General features: G+C 39.5%; 1 non-coding gene across 1 annotated transcript; it reads left to right on the forward strand.

The window, feature by feature from the left end:
• Positions 1-958: 958 nt before the first annotated feature.
• On the forward strand, positions 959-1,070 carry LOC141645027 (small nucleolar RNA R71). Its single transcript, XR_012544622.1, has one exon. It is a non-coding gene; the product is annotated as a small nucleolar RNA R71 (small nucleolar RNA).
• Positions 1,071-7,887: the final 6,817 nt, after the last annotated feature.

A 7,887-nucleotide genomic window follows, 5' to 3' on the forward strand; every position in this document is an offset into this window, starting at 1 on the left:
ACAAGAGGCTCTCCACTAACCTTCTGTTTATCATTTCCCCCAAGATTGGCCTTTTTAACAACCACCTCATCATCCAAAGTCATGGATGGCCCATCATAGTTTGTACCACTTCTCAAGGAGATAGAATTGACTGTCTCGTGTGGTTGCTCACCTTGGGGAGGTAGTTGACCGTTCTTTCTTTGAGAGTTAGAAGCGGCTAATTGAGCCACTTGTTGTTCCAACATCTTGGTCGCGGCACTATGAGCTTGATCATTTTTTTTGAATTTGAGCCAATAATTCCCTTTGCATTTGGATTATCATGCCCTCGAGCTTACCAACTCCTTGATTATTTTGTTCTTCATTTTGTGGTGGATTTTGTTGGTAATTGTTTTGTGGGGGCCTTTGTTGATTTTGATAACCCGGTGGAGGGATATACTTTTGTTGTTGAGGGACATAGGTATTTTGTTGTGGTGGGGGTTGTGGGTTAAGCACATTGTTGCTAGTGTAAGACAAGTTCGGATGGAATTTTGAATTCGGGTTATAAGTTTTGGAAAATGTACCCGGTTGATATGAACTTTGTCTTAGAGCTTGAAAAGCATTTACCTCTTCCATAGAAGCTCGACAATGAGCGGCATATTGACCCGCACCTCCGCAACCATCACAAACAACGATTTGGCTTGTTGAAGACATAGCATTGACTTGTTGAATGGAATCTCTAGCATCCCTTTCCGCCAATTGTTGTTGGAGCAAGGCAATTTGAGCTAGCAAAATGGAGTTGTTAGAGGATTCTTCTTTACCTTTGGATGGTACAACTCGAAAATTGACATATTGGACATCATGGACCGCCATAGATTCGATCGTGGCATGAGCAAGGTCGGTGTCAATTTGATCAAACCGCCCATTGTTGACGGAATCAAGAATCCTTCGGGACTCGGCACAATATCCATTGTAGAATGTTATTGCTAGAAACCAATCATCTAGCCCATGATGTGGGCATTGTCTTTGAAGCTCTTTGTACTATACCTCTCCCAAGCCTCATATAAGCTCTCAAGAGCTTGTTGACGGAATCCGGTAATTTGGCTCCTCAAAGTTTGAGTTTTCTCCGGTGGAAAAAACTTTTGATAGAAGGTTAGAGCCAAAGTCTCCCAATTGGTGATTCCCATGGCAATGCGGTCAAGGCTATTGATCCAAAGCTTGGCCTTGTCCTTCAAGGAGAAAGGGAAAAGTATTTCCCTTATTTGGGCTTGAGTGACGCCCGTTTGACGGATCATGGAGCAATAGTCACAAAAGTTTTGCACATGCAAATTGGGATCCTCCCAAGGACTTCCCCCAAATTGCTTCCTCTCCACAAGGCTAATGAAAGCCGGTTTGATCTCGAATTCCGGTGCGGTAATTTGAGTGGTTGTGATACCGACCGGAAGCATGGCCGCGGTGGGCTTTGAATGATCGGAAAGTTTCACCATCTTTTTGGTAGTAGATGGTGGTGGTGGTAGAGATGATGAACCTGAAACCTCCTCCTCTTCAAGAACCTCTAGATCGTCTAAGTAAGACTTTCTAGCACTTTCAACTTGTATGGGAGAAGTGGCTTATTTCACTTCCTTCCAAAATCGTCATCTTCTCCAAAAGGTTTTCTCGGGGTCGGAATCCGGTGTAAGCAATTCTCCACTACGAGAGGACCTGGGCATAAGACAACAATTTCTAGGAAAATGATAAGTAACGGTCTCAAGGAACAAGTGTTCCCCAAGACAAAAGAAAACAAGATAAAAATTGACAATTCAAAACGTAATAAAACCGTCTCCTCGGCAACGGTGCCAAAATTTGATAGGCTATCGCACACCTATACAAAGATAAATTCCCTAAACACAAACAAATGTAGTAATAAGGGTCGAACCACAAGGAAACGGGAATTACGTCGTGAATTGCTATAGGTAGATTCTTATCAAGGTCGATATCGTTTTTAGTTTGGTTTGGTTGTTTGATTAACTAATAAAAACTATGATGTGAATTACATGATTAAAAGGGAGTCTAAGGGGTTCGGGTCACACATGCAAAGGTAAACATATGATCATGATAAACTTGGTACTAATAATATTGTCAATTGCTTAGGTTTAGAGACACCCACCTTGCGATATTAGTGTCAACCATAAACCGGGTCCTAGAGAAAATCTTGTCCATGACTACTTCGCCCTACTATACATGCTTAGTCTAATTCAATTCCGTGCCTCTCGACTTATAGAATGAATGAACAAACTTAATCAATTGAATAAGGCCTTAAACAAAGATTAAACGTTATGGCATAAGCATGTGTTAGAAGCAATTTGAACAATATTATTAATAACCTATTTTATCATGTTTTATACTTGATTTGCATGGTCCCCTAGCCCTTAGACTAAGAGAATTAGCTACTCATTTTAAGGTGTAAATTGTAAGTTATATTAAGAGAAATGATAAACATGATTAAATGATTTCTATGAACTAAATGTTTTAACATGTAAAAGAAATTAAACTAAAGTGGTCTAAATGAAGTGCTTAATTATAAGTTAATATAAACTAAATGGATATGTGAAAATGTAAACTATATAGAAATATCTTAAGGAGATGAACTTGAATGGAAGAACAATATATAACCAAATGCTTGAAAATGAATTAAAAACCAAATGTTTAAGAACTACAAGATTAACTTATAATGAAATCTAAAATGAAAACTATTGAGAGAATTGTATTGCTTAAGGCTATATATGAAAATGAGACGTAAAGAATTTGATGCCTAAAGCCTTGGAATACCTCTCCTATTTATAGTAGAGGGGAAGGAAAACGTAAGCATTCAAGAGGGATGCAACCCCAATCGGGGCCATGCCACCCCGATCGGGGTCGTGTGTTTCCGGGTATTTTCACTTAATTTCTCACTTAATTGTTGAGGAATCCAAAGAACGTGATTAATGACCCTTAATACACCCGGGTAAATGCTTCATCTATCATCTTAAGAGCTCCAAAAAGTATCCTAAGCATGTTGGAATCTTATGCTTTCCACCTTGACTTGGACTTGAACATTGGGCTTTGACTTTGATTGTTGGCAACATTTTACATTACACACATTGATCCATAAATTTCTCCATGCACCACCCATTCCAATGCTCCATGCTAATTAGTCCAACACTTGGTCTTGTTTAGCTTAGTGAACTTAGTGTACAAAATGATAGGAAAAAGCCTCTAAATGCTTAGATTCCTACAAAAACGTGTTAAGACAAGCAAATACACTAGAACAACAAATATTAGCTTATGACACTATGATAAGTGCTAAATAACAAATAAAATGGAGCTAATATAGGGGATGAAAGTATATAAAATATGCACTTATCAAACTCCCCCAAGCTAAACCCTTGCTTGTCCTCAAGCAAGAAACCAAATCCTAACAATTGCAATATCCAAACAAGCTATGCAAAATGATTTAAAAACTCGAAACAACATGGGCAAGGAATAAAACAAGACATGGATGAGATTTACACGACGTCATAGCATAGAAAACTTTGAATGAACCCTTAAGCTCTTGCATGATCTTTTGACTTATGGACTCTCACGGGACACTCAAACTCTTTTATATGTGAAAAGACAATTTTGTGTATGAACACTCAACTATCCTAAACTTATAACAATGTGCCCGCAATCTAATATGGTAAACACGTCAAAATTAGCAAGCAAAGACAATCAAATGTAAGCATGATAAAGAAGCCAAATGGGTAGGAAGAAGGCAAATAAACATGGGTAAGAAAGGGGAACAAAAGAATTATGATAATGTGGAGCTAAGTTAAGCTAGCAACTACCAAAATGTAAAGGTGCTCAATCCCAATTTTAACCCAATTTTGCAATGCAAACCATGAGAAAATCCTATAAAATAATATGAATAATGCTTGAGAATTTCTCACATCTTTTCTTCTTCTCATTCATCTTCTTTTCAATTCATATTTTTTTTTTCATGCTTTTTCTTTTCTTTTTCTTTCTTCATTTTTTCATTTTTTCATTTTTTTTTTCATTCTCAATTTTTCCAACTTTCCAACTCTTTTTTTCATTTTTTTCTTCTTTTCTTTTCTCTTTTTTTTTCTTGAGCATTAAGACCAAGCTCACATGATTTCCAACAATAAACCATATCCCAATAAGCACCCAAACACTATCCAACTAAGCTACTAGCTCAACAAGGGTAGGCAATTTCAATGATGTAGCTAGGGATAAATTTTGTGAAGGGGTTAAAAGAGGCTAAAATATCATGTGAATGGCTCCAAAATGCTATAACAAATGGATGCATGCTTACCAAGAGATGACATGAAAATCATACTTGTGCGTTTTGATGAAACACACATTATAAGGAGATACCTACCCTCAGCTAAGAGAGACCGAATATGGATGTATTGGTCAAAAGAGGCTCAACCTTACCATTTTGTAGCTTGCCACAAGTCAAGATCAAGCTTATTTGGTTCATTCTCCATCTCCCACCTACTATGTCAAGACATCCCCATGTAGCTAAAATCCCATCATTAAAGAATAAATCATTAGCAACAAGCCATTATTAGGATAAGCAAAGAGGGAAGTAGGCTACAAGCAAGCACAAAGCAAAAATTTCTCTCAAAAAATTTTCAAAATTTTTACACTACATGCAAACTACACTATATGCAAATGCAATCCCCCCCCCCCCAAGCTAAACATCACATTGTCCTCAATGTGCCAATAATTCAAATTACCCAATCAAACCATAAAAATGGCTCAAGACACAAAACAAGAAGGACTAGAGGTTATGTTTAATGGGTTGTGAGAAATTAAACTAAAATGCAAAGCAATTAAAAACTTACTCGACTTGCTAGCCTCCCCCAAGCTAGCATGAATTCGGGGGATGGTGATATTTCCTTGTGATCTTTAGTGAAGAAATGTGAAGAAACGAGAGAGAAAGAAGGAAATGAGTACCGTCTGGTATGCTTGAATGATAGAAAGAAATCTATCTCTTTTATTTTTTTTACCCGTATAAAGCAAAGGCCAGGAAGTCACAGAACCACGACCCCGATCGGGGCTGGCAACCCCGATCGGGGCTGGCAACCCCGATCGGGGTTGACTACCCCTTCGCCTTTTGACTCTTTTCCGCATTTGTTTTAATTCCTTCTCGTTTTCCAAAAACCACGACCCCGAACGGGGTCCTTGCATGGGGCTGCGTGCCAGATTCTCTTTTAATTCTTCTTCCTTCATTTTCTCCTAAAAATCACAAAAAGAAACATCGTCAAGTCGAGCATTTTATTTCTAAACTACGAAAGACAATAAATTGCAGAAAATTAAAATCAAAAACAAATAAAAGCAATAAAAAGATGGGGTTGCCTCCCAAGAAGCGCTGGTTTAACGTCCCGCACGACGTAAGAAGCTATTTGATTCAAGTTTTGTTTTTGAGCTTGCCACCAACCAAGCTCTATGTCATAGCTCCTTTAGCATTCCGCAACCATTTGAAATTTTTTAAATAAAATTTCCCTTTCTTCTTTTTGGTACTCTTAGCAATAGTGCCCTTAGCATCGTCACCTACAAAGCAAACAACACCTATATCATCCTCCAACGGATCCATTAGTAAAGATTTAAGCGTAGTAGAGGCATAAGAAGAGTCCACAGTGCTAAATAAATAACAAGACTCTTGTAACATTGGGCTTCTAATGGTGTTGTTTTTGCTAAAGGAGACCCGGTCATCACCCACTTCCAATGTCAACTTCCCATTTTTCACATCAATTAGTGCACCCGCGGTGCGTAAAAATGGCCTACCCAATATAATTGGGGTTTGTGCGTCCTCGGCCATATCAAGTATGAGGAAGTCAACGGGTATGAAAAACTTGCCAACTTTGACGGGTACATCTTCTAAGACACCTAAAGGTCGCTTTAAAGAACGGTCCACCATTTGCAATGTGATACTTGTGCATTTTAGAGCACCCATGTTAAGTTTCTCACAAAGGGAGTAAGGCATGACACTTACACTAGCACCTAGGTCGCAAAGGGCCTTATCAATGGTATATGTGCCTATAGTGCAAGAAATAGAATAGCCACCAGGGTCCTTAAGTTTCGGGGGAGACTTATTTTGTAAGAGTGCATTACACTCTTCGGTGAACGCAATGGTCTCAACCTCATTGAAGGATCGCTTCTTTGAGAGGATTTCCTTCATAAAATTTGCGTAGGAGGGCACTTGGGTAATCAATTCTAAAAATGGGACGGTGACTTGTAAATTCTTACAAACTCCTAAAAACTTGCCAACTTTGACGGGTACATCTTCTAAGACACCTAAAGGTCGCTTTAAAGAACGGTCCGCCATTTGCAATGTGATACTTGTGCATTTTAGAGCACCCATGTTAAGTTTCTCACAAAGGGAGTAAGGCATGACACTTACACTAGCACCTAGGTCGCAAATGGCCTTATCAATGGTATACGTGCCTATAGTGCAAGGAATAGAATAGCTATCGGGGTCCTTAAGTTTCGGGGGAGACTTATTTTGTAAGGGCGCACTACACTCTTCGGTGAACGCAATGTTCTCAACCTCATTGAAGGCTCGCTTCTTTGAGAGGATTTCCCTCATAAACTTTGCGTAGGAGGGGACTTGGTTAAGCAATTCTGAAAATTGGAAGGTAACTTGTAAATTCTTACAAACTCCTAAGAACTTGCCGAACTTACCTTCCTCCTTGTGCTTTGCTAGACGATGGGGAAATGGTATTTGAACAACTTCCTTGGGAGGAGCATCCTCCACATCTTTCTCATTCTCATTCTCATTGGGAGCATCCACCCTCTTTGAAACGGCATCACTCTCCCTAGCATTAGGAGAGACTTCTTCAACAATCACCTTGTCATTATCTTCGGGCAATGGGGGCTCAACATTCTTGGCATCAAGCTTGCTCTTCCTCTTTAGCATCAACAATCGATGGGGAAATGGTATACGATCCTTAACAAGAGGCTCTCCACTAACCTTCTGTTTATCATTTCCCCCAAGATTGGCCTTTTTAACAACCACCTCATCATCCAAAGTCATGGATGGCCCATCATAGTTTGTACCACTTCTCAAGGAGATAGAATTGACTGTCTCGTGTGGTTTCTCACCTTGGGGAGGTAGTTGACCGTTCTTTCTTTGAGAGTTAGAAGCGGCTAATTGAGCCACTTGTTGTTCCAACATCTTGACCGCGGCACTATGAGCTTGATCATTTTTTTTGAATTTGAGCCAATAATTCCCTTTGCATTTGGATTATCATGCCCTCGAGCTTACCAACTCCTTGATTGTTTTGTTCTGCATTTTGTGGTGGATTTTGTTGGTAATTGTATTGTGGGGGCCTTTGTTGATTTTGATAACCCGGTGGAGGGATATACTTTTGTTGTTGAGGGACATAGGCATTTTGTTGTGGTGGGGGTTGTGGGTTAAGCACATTGTTGCTAGTGTAAGACAAGTTCGGATGGAATTTTGAATTCGGGTTATAAGTGTTGGAAAATGTACCCGGTGGATATGAACTTTGTCTTAGAGCTTGAAAAGCATTTACTTCTTCCATAGGAGCTCGACAATGAGCGGCATATTGACCCGCACCTCCGCAACCATCACAAACAACGATTTGGCTTGTTGAAGACATAGCATTGACTTGTTGAACGGAATCTCTAGAATCCCTTTCCGCCAATTGTTGTTGGAGCAAGGCAATTTGAGCTAGCAAAACGGAGTTGTTAGAGGATTCTTCTTTACCTTTGGATGGCACAACTCGGAAATTGACATATTGGACATCATGGACCGCCATAGATTCGATCGTGGCATGACCAAGGTCGGTGTCAATTTAATCAAACCGCCCATTGTTGGCGGAATCAAGAATCCTTCGGGACCCGGCACAACATCCATTGTAGAATGTTATTGCTAGAAACCAATCATCT

The sequence above is a fragment of the Silene latifolia genome, chromosome 2 (assembly GCF_048544455.1).
Source record: "Silene latifolia isolate original U9 population chromosome 2, ASM4854445v1, whole genome shotgun sequence".
NCBI classification, from domain to species: Eukaryota; Viridiplantae; Streptophyta; class Magnoliopsida; order Caryophyllales; family Caryophyllaceae; genus Silene; species Silene latifolia.